The 17,560-nt window shown below is 40.6% G+C and overlaps 1 long non-coding RNA gene across 1 annotated transcript in view; it reads right to left on the reverse strand.

Moving 5' to 3' along the window:
• Nucleotides 1-12,349: 12,349 nt before the first annotated feature.
• The window catches only part of LOC120875103, a 40,461-nt gene continuing 35,250 nt past the window's right edge, over nt 12,350-17,560 (reverse strand). The window contains exon 2 of the long non-coding RNA XR_005723815.1: nt 12,350-12,417. This is a non-coding gene — a long non-coding RNA (uncharacterized LOC120875103). The remainder of the gene's footprint in view (nt 12,418-17,560) is intronic.

Below are 17,560 nucleotides of genomic sequence, written 5' to 3' on the forward strand. Positions count from 1 at the left end.
TTTCACTTTCCCCAGTATCAGTCTTTTCCAATGAGTCAGCTCTTCACATCAGGTGGCCAAAGTATTGGAGCTTCAACTAAAAAAAAAAAAAAAGTGTTATTTATCTGAATTGTCTTTTATCTGGCAGCCCTGTTCCTGTGGCCTGAAGGTCCTGGGGCTCTAAGGCTCCCCTGTCTGTGTTTGCAGGTTGGTGACCTCATCTTTAGAGTCTGTGGGCACTTCATGCTTTGCTATTGTTCTGCCCCATCCAAGCCTTTTCCACTGTGAGCGAACTGTTTGCCAGTCTTGGAATAAAGAATCAGCTGACATCAAGATCACAAAAGAGTACAAATCAAATATCCTCTCCCCTAGCTTTAGTTCTCTAAAGGCATGGGAATGTCCCAGTAAAATCGATGCAACTACTAATATGGAGAACAAATACTAGTTTTCAAGAGTTGAAACCAATCCACTGTTCCTTCATGTATAGTTGATTTGCAGTGTTGTATTAATTTCTGCTGTACAGCAAAGTGATTCAGGTATACACACACACACACACACATTCTTTTTCATATTCTTTTCCATTGTGGTTTATCACAAAATATTGAATATAGTTCCCTGTGTTATACAGTAGGACCTTATTTATTTATGCATTCTGCATATAATAGTTTGCATCTGCTAACCCTGAACTTCCAGTCCATTGCGGCTCCACTCCTACACCCTCTTGGCAACCGTAAGTCTGTTCTCTATGTTTGTGTGTCTGTTTCTGATTCATAGAGGGGTTCATTTGTGTCGTATTTTTTTTTTTTTTTTTAAGTGACAAAATAAGAGATTTTTTATTATCTAACTTGCGTTGAGGCGCCCAACCTTACCCAACCCACCCCCTAGGGAAGGAGGCCCCGAACGCTGGGTTTAATTTTTTTTTTTTTTTTTTTTTTTTTGCTTTTGAAAACTTTAATTTTTCAATGAAAAAGTTCACATCTTATGACATCCTTTATGAGCCACAAGGACGTAGAACATATAGACATAGATTACCCCCAAATTATATCATTCACTTTGATTTTTCATACAGTATTTTACTAATTATGACTTTCTTAGATTCCACATGTAAGTGATATCATATGGTATTTGTCTTTCTCTGACTTACTTTGCTTAGTATAATAATCTCTAGATCCATCCATGTTGCTGCAAATGGCATTATTTCATTCTTTTTTATTACTGAATAATATTCCTATGTATATTATACCATATCTTCTTTATCCCTTCATCTGTCGATGGACATTTAGGTTGCTTCCATGTCTTGGCTATTGTGAATAGTGCTGCTATGAATATAAGGGTCCGTGTATCTTTTTGAATTATCATTTTGTATATCCAGGAGTAGGATTTCTGGATCATATCGCATATCGTTTTCTGAGGAACCTCCATAATGTTTTCCATGATGGCTGCACCAATTTATATTCCTACCAACAGTGTAGGGAGATTCCCTTTTCTCCACACCCTCTAGCATTTGTTACTTGTAGGCTTTTTAATGATAGTCATTCTGACTGGTGTGAGATGATATCTCATTCTAGTTTTGATTTGCATTTCTCTAATATAGCAATTAGTGCAAATCACCTTTTGAATGCTTTGTGCTGGATAAAGACTCTAGGTAATGAATCCTTTACCCAGCACAGGCAGGTTGTACAAGGAAGGGGGGGTCATCACAGTTACAATGTAGGTGATCAATTTTGTGGTTGAATAAATATGTACTTATTCTCACTTTCAAGAGCTTTATTAGTGTGAACTGAATTTTCGCAGACTGATAAACAAACATAAAAAAGAAAATTTAAAGGAAAATGCTTGTTGTTTATTCATGCCCTTTGCCTTTGGTAAGATGGTTAGTTTGAGGCTGGCTTTTCCCCAGGACAGTACTACTGAGCCAGCTTGATGACTAATGGTATTTTTTCCTTTTTCATATTTTTAACTTCTTATGATGAACATTTTCAAAAAAAGAATAGTATCAGCTCCCATATACACATCACCTAGCAGAATAACTACTAATATTTTTCCACATATACTGCCTGAAAAGTTTGCTAAATTAATTTCAATCATAGGCGTCATGATATTTACTCTTAATATACTAGGAAAAAGGGGACTTTTTCTTACTCAGCTGTAATACCATTTTTGTGTCTTCAAATTAACAGTAACTTTTTAATATTATCTAATATTCAAATTGACCCTTGAATAATGCAGAGGTTAGGGTCACTGCCCTTTCCCTCATGCAGTGGAAAATTCAAGTATAAGTTTTAACTCCTCCCCACGGTCTATTTGCAGGTGACTCAGTTGAATCAGAATTCAAACCAGGTCCACACATTGCATTTGGTTTATACCCTTGGTCGGCTGCTTATTGCTTGTGGCTTTGGCCTAGTGTCTGGCCTCAGGGTACTGGTCTGATGAGTTTAGGGCTCACCCAGCTTGAGAACCCCAAGAAGGTGTGAGTTCAGAATTTTGACTGCTCGAGGACAAGCTAAGCTGACAACTGTGTCTTCCTAAGCCCTTCCAAGGGTAGATCTGGCCTGATCTTCTGCTCTGCTTTCCTTGCTAGCCATGCTCCAAATATACTCCCTGCCCACTGCAGTCATTCACAGGAGCATCAGGGTGCTCCTAAATGCTTATCTGGCTGCCTAGATTCTAACCCCACCCACGCACCCAGCCCTCCTGCCAACACTCCACCCCTCACCATCTGCCTGATGAATTCTGCTCATCCTTTAAGAATCCGCACAAATGTTACTGCCTCAGAGAAGCTCTTCTTGGTCTCTCTCACCTCTACATCCAGACTAGGCCAGAAACCTCTGTTATATTCTCTCATTGCACCATACTTTTCTTCTAAAGTCCTTATCCAATTACAATTAATTATTTGTGAAATTACCTTTTGAATGTGTCTCTTTCCAGCCTGGATATAAAACTTCATGAGAAAAAGAGCTGTATTCATCTTGCCCAGAATCTAGGAGGACCTCACAAATACAGGCGATCAATAGGATATAAATGAGTCTGGATGGATGGATGAAAGGAAGGAAGCAGATAGGAAACTGCTCGAGTTTCTGGCGTCTAGCAGCAGTTTCTAGCAGCAGATTGGCTGGGCCAGTTAAACACTCTAGGGCCTCCTGTGAGTCTGGATGGGTATCCTGGGAATGGTCAGAGATATACAGATTGCTTTTGGATGAGAGAAAGTGAAAGGAAGGTTGCAGAAGAATGTGATAAATTTGTTCCATGGCATCGCCTTGGCCAACGGTGCTTTCCTTTCTTTGCGCTCACTCCTGAGATGTAGAGAGACTTCTCAAATCTACTCATCTTTGATGAGAGATCCCAAGGAAATTAGAAAGTCTCTGAGGTTTCTGACTTTTTTTCTTTTTAGATGAGCAGCTCAGAAACTGATGTGAAAGAAAGACAAAGCCTTGGATTCCACAGATTTCCTTGAATGCGTCTAGGCTTAACACAGAAAAGTCTGTTACAAAGCAATGTTAATCTTCTGTAGAATTTCAGTAAATAATGTCCTGCAGAGATCTCAGCAGTTCCTTTCATAATGTTCTGAGCAAATGCGTTGGAGCCGCTTAAGCACAGTACTTTCCTCATGATGGCGGAGCCCACAAGACACTATTTACACGCACCAGTGCCATTTAGACCTTAACTATAAATTACGCATAAAGGTTAATAGAACTGAGCCAAGCTTTAGGAAAGGTCTTATGCACAAAATTGCCTCATATATTGGTGGGTGATAATAGAAGTAAACATTGGAAAGAACAAGAAGTGTGACAGGGATGAAAGAGCAAAGTTCTTTGAATAGCACTGGAAATCCCTACCAGTGGAACAGCAGAACAGAGATGTTAATTTCCAGGAAGCTCTGATATTCCAGCAGCAGAAAGTTCATTTTATGATTATTTGTTTCCTATTTCCCTTTTGGCCTTCAGTTGGTAAAATAGGCTACTTAAAATGTCTCCTGAATTAGCTCCAACCTTTTCCTCTGCTGCTGATAAGGTCTACCTCTTGAAAGAGTGACAGCCCATCGTGTTGGACAGAGAAGCCCTCCACTCTCCAATTTTATAAACCCCCAGGGATATTTTTAAGGGAGAAAAAAGGCACATTTGCCCTATAAGACAGTCATGTAATGATCAAATTGTTTTATTTCAGTGCTCTGTGTGTTGGTTGTATTCCTTATCGGCTTTTGAACAACTGCTGGGAACCTAAAATATTTTGAAGTCTGTCATTCTTTGAAAGGAAGCATGACATGTACACACCTGGGTTTGAAATGAGTTACAACTGTTTTGGAGTCACTCTGACAATTTTATAAGAAGGCAAATAGATGAGGTTGGTAGCTTAAGCTCTCTTTTCTTTTGAGTCTTGACGGACTCCAGACTGGAAGGCATCCGCTGTATGCAGTTTCCAAACCTTGCTGGTCTAAAGACCTAGGTGATCTTGCAGGCTTTTAGTCGATGATCACATATTCCCCCAGGAGCCCTCACGGGTGAGGAATGCTCAGCATCTGGTCTCTGAGTATCATCCCTTAAGTGTTAGAGCAGACGCAGTGATGAACTCACCAAGCCTGTCTTCCTCAATGCCCCACTGTCAGGCCTCATGACTGGTAGGGTCAGTTTCCTGCTGCAGTCGGTCCCCACTGATATGACCTGGCATATTTCTTAGGTGTCCCCTCACTCCTCGTTGTCTGGTATCTCCCAGGGAGTGGAATGTTACTCAATAGCTCAGAGAAAGGCCCTCTAGTAGGAAATAGGGAATAGAATCTGAAAAGGGGAGAAGAATTCCTGTAGGAGGAGAGTAATGGTGTGTCTGTGAAGCAGGAGGACAACTGTGTACGCCCCCATGGTTAGGAAGGATGCTTCCAGCTGCTCAAGACCTAAGCTTTCAAGTATGTCTCTGAAAGAGCACACAAGGCCCTTTTTGTTTGCTGTTTTTAGACCAGAAAAACAGATACATGATAGTGGGGAGGGAGAGGAACACTTAAGCCAACTTTGTTATTTTCCAAGGAATCTTCAAACCTGAGATAAGAACAGAAATTGCCATATGTGTGAGCTCCAAGTTGCTGGAAGCCAGAACTGTCTCTGACAGGCTTTGGTAACTGAGGTGGTGGGTGGGGGCGGGCGCCCCCCAAGTTATCTACATTACAAGGGCTTGACTTTCACCCTAACTTCTTGGTTTCCCTGACCTCATTTTGGATCTGGTATCCCTGAATTTATCTGAAAGTTTTAAAGCTTTTTATACTTTCAGCCCCTGCTTCCTCTAAAGATGAAAGAGTCTCATATTGCATAAAGCAGCAGTTCCCCTTTCTCTTTCTGCTTTTCTCTCTTCCTTTATCTCTGTCTCCATTCATCCATATATCTATCTGTCCATCCATCTTAACGCTATCTCTTTCAAGTTTCAAGGAATTACTTTCTGGTTCTGGTAATCTGGGATTTAGTATACAAACCAATGCTCCTGTTTTGATTTTATAGATCTAACATAGATCCCTTCTCAGATTTTGTCTTTTACATTTCATCCTATAAATTCTGAAGAGTATTCTCAAATTGGAGTCACTCAAACTCATTTTTCCTAATAACTTTAATCAGCATTGTTCTCTCTCCACTTTCTAAATTATTTTCTAATAATAGTAGTTTAGGGTATTATTATGTGTTGTACTAGTGTCTGATTGCTGCTGTAACAAATCAGTTGCTTAAACAACTTAGTGATTTAAAACAACATACATTTATTATCTGGCAGTTCTGTAGGTTAGAAGTCCAACAAGATCTTATTGGGCTAAAACTGAGATGTTGGCAGGACTTCATTCCTTCTGAAAGCTCTGGAGGATGTAGATGGAAATAATCAATAAACAATCTATTAATAGGAATAGAAAAGAAAGTTTATTTGAGTCAAACTGAGGACTATAGCCTAGGAGACACAGATTCAAAAACACTTGAATTGTGTTCTGCCTGACTCCAAAGTGGTGAAGGCTTATTTAAGCAAAACCCACAAAGTTGCATAAGCTATTTGTCAAGAATTAAGAGTTGAAGCTGGCAAGAAGTAAGAGCACTTGTTAAGCAAGACTTGTTGGTGTCCAGAATGGTTGCATAGTTATGAGGGACGACGTTGAGACCATAAGGTTGTGGCTGGATGCTACTAGCAGATGTTGTTTTGAGTCTGTCCTCGAGGCTGATACAGTTCAGAAATTTCAAATTCTCAATGATGCAGGAACAACATGTCTGAAGGCACGTCCACAGTGGCCACCCACTTCCCATTTTGAAGCTTGAATCACACTTACTTCATTTTGCTTTTTAAATGCATTCTTTTCTTTAATGGTTGAAATAGATGTACAATGCATGTTTGACAGGCCATAAGACAAGTTGTTCTAGTTAGCACAAACTTCAAGTCAAATTATGTATAAGCCAGAATGACTTCCCCACATCTTAATGTGTGAATTTTTCTTCTATCAAGGAGAATCTGTTTCTGTACTTTTCACAGCTAGAGGCTGCCTGCATTCCTTGACTCGGGTTCCCTTCCCTTCATTTTCAAATCCAGAAGCAAAACAGCTTCTTTCTGACCCTACTTTCATCATCCTGTATCTTTCTCTAACACTCTTCTGCTTCCTTCTTCCACTTGAAAGTACCCTTGTGATTACATTGGACCCACCTGAATAATCTAGAATAATCTCCCTATTTTAAGGTCAGAGGATTAGCAATTTTAATTATGTTTGCAACTTTAAATTCCCTTTCGCTACATAACCTAATATAGTCACAGATCCTGAAATTAGGATGTGGACATCTTTGGGGCTGGCTCTAATTATTCTGCCTACCATATATTGTACTCCTTTATAAAGACTTTCCTGTTTTCATGTCTGGAGATTATGGTCTAAAGAGACTATAGACTTCTTGAAGGCAAATCTGTGACAAAATACTTTGCTTTTCTGTAACCTTCAAAAGTGCCAGAACTTAGCGAGATCATTGTAAATACCAGCCGGCAGCTCCCAATTGCTTTGATTACTTTAGTCCACGTCCTTCCATTGTATTATGTCTTTCCTAGAAGTATGTACATATAGATTACAGGGGCTGATGCACTGCATTTTTACTTTTGTTTGGCTGATGCTTACAGGAAGAAGTTATTGCCATCCAGAAAGGTTAGTAGTTAGCCTCTTCATAACTCTATTTTGGTTTTATATGGATGGAAACTTCAACTTATTAATAAAAATTGTGGCTATAGGAAGGAGAAGAGGACAGGAGAAGCAGATGACAAGTACAGAGGTATCTCTGAGACCCTTCCAACAGTTCCTAGAGACACGTGGTTTCTTTCAGGTGACACTGGAAGTCAGATTGTAGACAAAGCTGGAAGGTGATAGTTCTTTCTTCCTAGCAAGTCCCAGAACCTCCTCTCTGGTAGAAAACAACCACAATATTTCTAGCAAATTCAAAAGAGAATTCTTCCACTGGCTTGGAATTGAGCAAGAATGTCACATTGGATCTAAGACCAAAGAATTTCTTTTAACAAAGTGTTCAAGCGTGAAAGGGGGCATTTTATTCTTGCTGACCTACTCTCTCATTATGTATTAGCCCAGTTACAAAAATAATTTTAACCACAGACACCATAGTTTAATTCATTTAACTACAACCACTGATTTTTTTTGTCATGTACAGTATTGGCCCAATAATCAAAAAACTTTTCTTTGATAAACATGTTTTGGAGCATAGTATGGTCAAGTATTTTTCCAATAGTTACCAAAGTAACTAAATTCTACTATTTAGTTCTTGTAACAACTATTATTATGCCTTCTTTACAGATGAGAAAACTGAGGCTCAGAGCAGTTAAATAATTTGGTCAAGCAGGAGAGCCAGGATTCTCTTGTAATTCTCAGGCACTTGATATCTACATCTTGCTGCGTCTAAATGCTGCCATTTTAGCCAGTCCCTGCTTACAAGGAGGTTATAGTTTGCTTACAAAGAGTGTGTAAGAAACAACAAATATTAACGGAATTACTATTTGTTTTGGGGCTTCCCTGGTGGCTCAGACAGTAAAAAATCTGCCTGCAATGCAGGAGACCCAAGTTTGATTCCTGGGTCAGGAAGAGCCCCTGGAGAAGGGAGTGGCTACCCTCTCCAGTGTTCTTGCCTGGAAAATCCATGGACCAAAGATCCTGGTGGGCTACAGTCCATGGGGTCACAAGAGTAGGACATGACTGAGTGGCTGTTTGTTTAGTACATTCTATATCTTCAGCACCTCAAACAGTACCTTTGTATAAAACTAGGGATAGAATTGGAGAAGGCAATGGCACCCCACTCCAGTACTCTTGCCTAGAAAATCCCATGGATGGAGGAGCCTGGTAGGCTGCAGTCCATGGTGTTGCTAAGAGTCGGACACGACTGAGCGACTTCCCTTTCACTTTCATGCATTGCAGAAGGAAATGGCAACCCACTCCAGTGTCCTTGCCTGGAGAATCCCAGGGACGGGGGAGCCTGATGGGCTTCCGTCTATGGGGTCGCACAGAGTCGGACATGACTGAAGCGACTTAGCAGCAACAGCAGGGATGGAATAAATATTTGTAAAGTGTTGTTTACTATGAGGTCAACAACTTGGATGAGATGACAGACTCTCATGGGAACCCACTTAATCAATATGGGGTGGTGAGAGCCTCCTTGAGTAGATAGCATTTAAGCTGAGACCTGAAGGATGAAAAAAGGTTATGAAAAGAACATGGCAGAGTGTTCAGGGAGAAGGACCAGCATGGTGGGGGAGCATAAGGTGGGAGAGAGCCTGGCAGAGCTGTCAGACGGAGGAGCCAGGTGTGAGAAGCGGATGAACACAGGGGCTGTGGGATGAGATGCTGTGATGGTGGCCACAAGGTGGGTAACACAGGTCCTTCAGTCACTAGAATTCCCTCTGGCAGAAGGAATTCTATGTCAAGTACCATGGAGGGACTCAAAAGGACCTTGCCCTTTGGGTTTTTCATTCCTGTTGAGAAGACAAGGCAAGCAGGGAAAAAAAAGGAAAAATTGTTTTTCGTTCACTGCACCTTTTTCTTTAGTGAACGTCTTAATTTGTGGTCTTGTTTCTCTTTTTCTTATTTGGTGACTTATTTACTCTTGTGTTCTCCTCTGATCTTTCTAAGACTGACTACAATCGGAGAGGCTTTTCTTGTATGCCCACCGTGAAACACTGGAACAGCTGCTTTATTTTCTAGTTAGTTTTTGATCTGTGTCACAGAGCTCTGATCTCCAGTAACTTTTACTGGGTCCCATCAGCTCATGAGGCCCTGAAGCTAATATTTCACTTATGCAATATTTTTTCACAAGATCTAAATTTGGTTTATCTAGGTTGTTCTACCCTCTGGCCTTTGTTTTAAACCTCTGACACACAGCTGAACGTTGTACTGGAAGACTACATCCTATTTCTGTAGTGGTGTCTTAGTTATGAAGCTATATATAGGAAATATTACAACAGGTTAGATATCAGCCAGAGAAATTTGGGAAGCTGAAATGGAGTTGTGAAAGTTTAACTTTATTTCTTTTTTTAAAAATAAGATTATTGAAATGTAATTTACATAACATAAAATTCACCCATTTAAAGTACACAGTGCAGTGGATTTTAGTATGTTCAGACTTGTGTAATCATCACCACAATTAATTTTAGAACATTTCACAATCCCCCAAAGAAACCCTTTTCCCACTAGCAATCCTTCTTATGTCCCCTCCCACAGACTCCCAGCCCTACACAACCATTAATCTACTTTCTGTTTCTATGAATTTACCTATTTTGAACATGCCACATAAATGGAATCCTGCAATAAGTACTTTCTTGTGGTTGACTTCCTTCACTTAGCATTATGTTTTTGAAGTTCACCTACATTGTAGCACATGTCACTACTTCATTCCTTTTTGTTGCTGAACTATATTCTACTATATGAATGCTACGGTTTTGTTTATTTGTTGATGAGTATCTGACTTATTTCTCCTTCTTGGCTATATGAATAATGCTGCTATGAATGTTTATGGACAAATTGTTTTGTTTTTTTTTATGGACAAGTTTTTCTGTGGATATAAGTTTTCATTTCTCTTGGGTGTCTACCTACAAGTGGAGTTGCTGGGTTATGTGATAACTCTCTATGTTTAGCATTTGATGGTTTGCCAAACTTTTTCAGAATGGTTGTATTTTTGTACATTCCCACAAGCAGTGCATGAGGGTTCTAGTTTCTCCTTATCCTCACCAATATTTCTTATTGTGTCTTTTTGATTATAGTCATCTTAGGGGATATAAAGTGATATCTTATTTTGGCTTTTATAATTCTCTTTTACTTTAAAAAATGCCTAAATCTCCAAAATTATTTCTGAATCATTGTGATATGAATAGTGCCGGTGCATAGAAGGTCATATTGTGATGTAACTATATTGTGAAAGTGTGGAAATAATAGATGAGCAGTGAGCCCCATGTGTCGGAGAAGGCAATGGCATCCCACTCCAGTACTCTTGCCTGGAAAATCCCATGGATGGAGGAGCCTGGTAGGCTATAGTCCATGGGGTCGCTAAGAGACGGACACAACAGAGCGACTTCACTTTCTCTTGTCACCTTCATGCATTGGAGAAGGAAATGGCAACCCACTCCAGTGTTCTTGCCTGGAGAATCCCAGGGACGGGGGAGCATGGTGGGCTGCCGTCTATGAGGTTGCAAAGAGTCGGACACGACTGAAGTGACTTAGCAGCAGCAGCAGAGCCCCATGTGTAGAACCAGAGGTTTTTGTTAAGCAGTACTTCCAATTCTGGTTGAGTTTCAGAAATTCATTAAGGATTTTAATATTATAGTTGATGATATAGCCCTGATAATTACATTAGATAATTTACAACAAAATGACTACATTTATCTACTAAACATGAAACATTCTGAAACATTCTCTAAATATCATCTGTTACGTTTACATTGGTTTAAGTCAGTGCTATTTCTTTTAGTTTAGAAAGGACTATCAGGAGGGAATTGAGTTTCCCAATATTGTATGGCTGATGACAGGTGAAGACTTATCTCTTGATCCTTAATGTTAATTTAGAAAGTAATATATTCTCGGAAGGGATCTTGGAAGTCATGTATGTATTATCTATCTTTCAGTATAAGAATTTCCACAGTAATATACATGATTGAATACTTACAATGATGTGGAAGTTCTTGCTTGTATAAAACTACCCATTCTGTTGTTGGCGGTTCGGATACTATATTTTTAAAAAATTTTTATTTGCATACAGTCATTTCACAATGTTGTGTTTCTGCTGTGCAGGAAAGTGAATAAGTTATACATATACACATATCTCTTCTTTTTTATTCTGAGCCACCTTCTACCTCCATGTCTCTTCTACCTACTACTACTTGTTCTGTCCTCTAGAACCATGAAGAATAAAAGTGCATAATAGGTATTCAGTGGATATCTGTTGAATGATTGAAGTTATATCTGAATCATTTGTTATGTTTTCATGTATTGCTTTTATAATTTAAGATAAAAACAAAGTATGAAGGAAAACTATTCTTTCTGTATACAAATACACACACCCACTCTACTCCCATCATCTAGACTTTTGTTTCTTCTTCTTCTTTCTATATGTTTATTGGTTTTAATATGACTACAGAAATGATATGTTTATTGTAAAAAATTCACAACTTAGAAGAAAAATTGTGTATAGTAGTGTGTGTGTATGTAGTCGCTCAGTCGTGTCTGACTCTGTGACCCCGTGGACTGTAGCCAGCCAGGCTCCTCTGTCCATCGGCTTCTCCAGGCAAGAATACTGGAGTGGGTTGGCATTCCCTTCTCCAGGGGATCTTCCTGACTCGGGAGCAAATGAGCATCTTCTGCACTGCCGGGTGGATTCTTTACCACAGAGCCACCAGGGAAGCCCCGTAGTGGGTATATGTTGACCCTAAACTCCTAAATATTTTCTTTATGATAACCATTTAAGTGCTTTCACATTTTAAGGAGGGTAACTCATTTCTTTCAGCCTTTTCTCCAAATAATCCATACCTGTTACCTTAAAACCTCCTCAGGGGCCCCTTTTGCCTCTGGTTTATTTTGTTGTTGAATATGTCCTCATTTGCCAATCTCCCTCTTCAAATGAGGTTTCCAGATCTGAGAACCTGATCCGAACAGAGGACGATGAATATGGAGTTCAGGTGGACCATTATGTTTTTTTTATCATTGCATTTTTATTTATGCAGACCAAAATGGCAGTAGTTTTCTTTTTGTGGCCTTTCATTTGGCTTCTTGGAGCACAGATCTGTGCAGCCTTGCATGACGTCACTTCTGTTCCTCTGTTCCTCCTCCTCCTGTGGGCCCTCTTCATGTGGGTTCTCAGATATCTCCATTTCAGCTCCATGGTGGATGATTTGTCCCCGCTTGGTGGCCAGCCTCTTCCCTTGGTCTGGCAGGTCCTCTTTTACACCAACAATTTACATCACCTTAAAAATACCCAGGATATAAGTCTAAGTGATTAAGTGCAAACAGCTTTTCTTACTTGGAAAGACTTTACTTCCCACTGGATGAAAGGAAGCTCAATGATATATGAGGTTCTAGAACTCATTTGTCTTCTTCCCATTTTTCAACTTGGGAGCTAATATTGGGGATTAAATAATGGACTTTGTTGACTTTGGTGCACCTGCTGCCGAATGTGTAAATTCATCCTTTCTCATACAGTCAGACATGACTTGCTAAACAGCTTCCACAGTAAGTGGTGACATGAATAATTCTGCCTGGAAATAAGGTCAACCTTGTTCTCCTGAGAGCTGCCCTGGGAGCCAAGAACTACATAAACCTCGTACCTCAAAGAACTCTGAAACTCTGCCCTCCTTCCTTCCCCCAGTGCCCACACACCCAAGAAATGAAACACAAGACGAGAGATTAAAAATCTGGGTTTTATGGAAAGAAGGAGCATACTATATTAACTAAAAGATGATTTCCAGGTAAAACTTGTCTTGCAAAAATTAGAAATTCTATAAATGCATAAAATCAGGATATATACAAACAAAAATATTAACAGGGATTTTTAAAAAATTAATGATTGGAGGGGTTCCATATTATGCTTTTTTCATCTAGATTTTTAAAAAATTTTCTACAGTAAACAGCTATTGCCTTGCAATATAAAAATTTAATTTGTGGGTTATATTTCTTATGCTTTTATTCCATTGAAAGGCATAAGTTTTTTCTACCATGTACTAAATTATTTAGATGAAAAGTGAATTTTCCCGTTAGGTGGGAAATTGGACAAAATGACTTCAAAGTTTGTTCAAGCCCTAAGACTTTCTGAAGTTACCATCAAATTATGTCAGCAAAATAGATGACAAATCATGACACAGCACAAATCATAGTTTTTTGAGTTAAAGTTGTGAGTGACAGAAACCACTATAGTGCAAAAGCAACATTTCTTATAAGGATACAGACAGAGTTGATAGTCAGCTGGTTGCACTTGCATGGAGATGCCAGTTGTTGTAAAATGCCTTGAGACCCTTACGTGTCTCCACATAACCTCAGACACCTGGGGATTGTCTCAGGACTTTATGCTCTGTAACAAAAGGGGTAATGCCTGGAATGACAGCTGAATTCCAGGACTGTGTACTGGCCTCTGGCCCTGTCCTGATTTTTGTTTTCCTGTGCCATTGTTAAATATTCTGAAGGTCACCCTAGAATACATGGGTGCCTCACAGAACCCAGGGACAGAGATTTAGCTGGACCTCAGGAAGGCACTAGACCCAGGCTCTTGGAAGCTGTCAGGTCTCTCCACATTCCCTCTGTGCCTCTCCGCATTCTTTCTTATACCTTCTCAGCCTTTAGGTTCTTGTGTCAGATATATCACCTTTAACAGATCTCAAAATTTTCATTTGATGGGTCTGGTCACTTGATAAGAGACTGATCTTTCTCCCACCCTCCCTCCTTTTCTTTCAATTTTAAATGTCCAAGGAAGGAACTCAATGGCCAGACTCTAGTCATGTGCCGACCCCTGTGCCAAACATTTACAGGGAATGAGAATGACAAACCACAGCTTTTCCCATTAAAATCACCTGGAGGGGCTTCAAGATGGCAGAGTAAAGGGTTGTGTGCTTATCTCCTCCTATAAGAGCACCAAAATTGCAGCTAGCTATTGAACCAGGAGGACCACTGATAGGAGGATGCTGCTGCTAAGTCGCTTCAGTCCTATCCGACTCTGCGACCCCATAGACGGCAGCCCACTAGGCTCCTCTGTCCCTGGGATTCTCCAGGCAAGAACACTGGAGTGGGTTGCCATTTCCTTCTCCAATGCATGAAAGTGAAAAGTAAAAGTGAAGTCGCTCAGTCGTGTCCGACTCTTAGCAACCCCATGGACTGCAGCCTACCAGGCTCCTCCATCCATGGCATTTTCCAGGCAAGAGGAACCCACCATAAAAAGATATCCCACATCCAAACACAAAAAAGAAGCCCCAGCAAGACAGTAGGAGGGGCACAATCACAATCAAATCAAATCTCATACCCATCAGGTAGATGACCCACAGACTGGAGAACAATAATACCAAAGAAGTTCTTGCACTGTTGTGAAGGTTCTGAGCCCCACGTTAGGTTTCCCGGCCTGGGGATCTGACAGTGGGACTGGGAGTCCCCAGGGAATTTGGCCTTGAGGGCCAGCGGGATTTGATTTAGAGGTCTTCCAGAGAACTGGGAGAAAACAAAGACTCCTGTCTTGGAGGGCACAAACAAAATTTTGCATGCACCAAGACCCAGAGGAGAGGAGCAGTGACTCCCAAGAGACTGAACCAAAACTGCCTGCTAGTGTTGGAGGCCCTCCTGTGGAGACGTGGGGTGGCAGGGGCTCACCTCAGGGACAGGGGCACTGGAAGGTCCCCTTTGGCATGTACCCTCTTGGAGTTCGCTGTTAACTTTACCACAGAGGGAGTTCCTCATTAGCCCTACCATAGACCCAGGGCTGGGTCACCTGGGGAATACAACCCCACCCATTAGCAGATAATTGGATTAAAGCTTTTCTGAGCAAGGCCCTGCAGTTCAGTTCAGTCTCTCAGTCGTGTCCCACTCTTTGCAACCCCATGAATCACAGCACGCCAGGCCTCCCTGTCCATCACCAACTCCCAGAGTTTATCCAAACTCATGTCCATTGAGTCGGTGATGCCATCCAGCCATCTCATCCTCTGTCATCCCCTTCTCCTCCTGTCCCCAATCTGTCCCAGCATCAGGGTCTTTTTCAATGGGTCAGCTCTTCGCATGAGGTGGCCAAAGTATTGGAGTTTCAGCTTCAGCATCAGTCGTTCCAATGAACACCCAGGACTGGTCTCCTTCAGGATGGACTGGTTGGATCTCCTTGCAGTCCAAGGGACTCTCAAGAGTCTTCTCCAACACCACAGTTCAAAAGCATCAATTCTTCGGCACTCAGCGTTCTTCACAGTCCAACTCTCACATCCATACATGACCACTGGAAAAACCATAGCCTTGAATAGATGGACTTTTGTTGGCAAAGTCATGTCTCTGCTTTTCAATATGCTATCTAGATTGGTCATAACTTTCCTTCCAAGAAGTAAGCATCTTTTAATTTCATGGCTGCAATCACCATCTGCAGTGATTTTGGAGCCCCCCAAAATAAAGTCCGCCACTGTTTCCACTGTTTCCTCATCTGTTTCCCATGAAGTGATAGGACCAGATGCCATGATCTTAGTTTTCTGAATGTTGAGCTTTAAGCCAACTTTTTCACTCTCCTCTTTCACTTTCATCAAGAGGCTTTTGAGTTCCTCTTCACTTTCTGCCATAAGGGTGGTGACATCTGCATATCTAAGGTTATTGATATTTCTCCCGGCAATCTTGATTCCAGCTTGTGTTTCTTCCAGCCCAGAGTTTCTCATGATGTACTCTGCATAGAAGTTAAATAAGCAGGGTGACAATATACAGCCTTGACCTACTCCTTTTCCTATTTGGAACCAGTCTGTTGGTCCATATCCAGTTCTAACTGTTGCTTCTTGACCTGCATATAGGTTTCTCAAGAGGCAGGTGAGGTGGTCTGGTATTCCCATCTCATTCAGAATTTTCCACAGTTTATTGTGATCCACACAGTCAAAGGCTTTGGCATAGTCAATAAAGCAGAAATAGATGTTTTTGTGGAACTCTCTTGCTTTTTCGATGATTCAGCGGATGTTGGCAATTTGATCTCTGGTTCTGCCTTTTCTATGACCCTCTATCAGAGGAAACTAACTTACCCAAGTCTATGAACCTGTCACATGGACATCACCAGATGGCCAACACCGAAATCAGACTGATTATATTCTTTGCAGGCAAAGATGGAGAAGCTCTATACAGTCATCAAAAACAAGACTGGGAGTTGACTGTGTCTCAAATCATGAACTCCTTATTGCCAAATTCGGACTTAAGTTGAAGAAAGTAGGGAAAACCACTAGAACATTCAGGTATGACCTAAATCAAATCGCTTATGATTATACAGTGGAAGTGAGAAATAGATTTAAGGGACTAGATCTGATAGACAGAGTACATGATGAACTATGGAGGAAAGTTTGTGCCATTGTACAGGAGACAGGGATCAAGACCATCCCCATGGAAAAGAAATGCAAAAAAGTAAATGGCTGTCTGAGGAGGCCTTACAAATAGCTGTGAAAAGAAGAGAAGCAAAAGGCAAAAGAGAAAAGGAAAGATATAAGCATCTGGATGCAGTTCCAAAGAATAGCAAGAAGAGATAAGAAAGCCTTCTGCAGCGATCAATGCAAAGGCCCTGCACACCAGAGCAAAACCCAGTTTTTCCAATCACCAGTCCCTCCCATCAAGAAGCTTACATGAGCCTCTTAGCCTCCTCCATCAGAGGGCAGAGAAGAAGCAAGAAGAAGCAGAATCTCACAGCAGCTAAAACAAAAACCATATTTCAGCAAGTTAATCATGATAAAAAAGCAGAAAGTTATGTTCCAGATGAAAGGACAAAATAAAACCCCAGAAAACCAACTAAATGACGAGGAGATAGCAACCTTCCAGAAAAAGTAGAATAATGATAGTGAAGATGATCTAGGATCTCAGGAAAAGAATGGAGGCAAAGATTGAGAAGATACAGGAAATGTTTACCAAAGACCTAAAAGAATTAAAGAATAAACAAGCAGAAATAGATAATATACTAGAAGGAATCAATAGCAGAATAACTGAGGCAGAAGAGCAGATAAGTGACATGGAGGACAAAGTGGTGGAAATCACTGCCACAGAACAGAATATAGAAGAAACAAAAGAAATGAAGACAGCCTACAACACCTCTGGGACAACATTAAGTGCACCAACATTCACAGTATAGAGGTCCCAGAAAGAGAAGAGAGAGAGAAGGACCTGAGAAAATATTAGAAGGTATAATAGCTGAAAACTTCTCCATCATGGGAAAAGAAACAGTCAACCAAGTCCAGAAAGCACAGAGTTCCAGGAAGGATAAATCCAAGAAGGAACATATTGAGACACATAGTAATCAAACTGACAAAAATTAAAGACAGAGATAAAATATTAAAAGCAACAAGGGAAAAACAACAAGTAACATACAAGGGAACTTGCATCAAGCTATCAGCTGATTTCTCAACAGAAACTCCACAA

This window comes from Oryx dammah, unplaced genomic scaffold, assembly GCF_014754425.2.
Source record: "Oryx dammah isolate SB20612 unplaced genomic scaffold, SCBI_Odam_1.1 HiC_scaffold_16, whole genome shotgun sequence".
Classification (NCBI taxonomy): Eukaryota; Metazoa; Chordata; class Mammalia; order Artiodactyla; family Bovidae; genus Oryx; species Oryx dammah.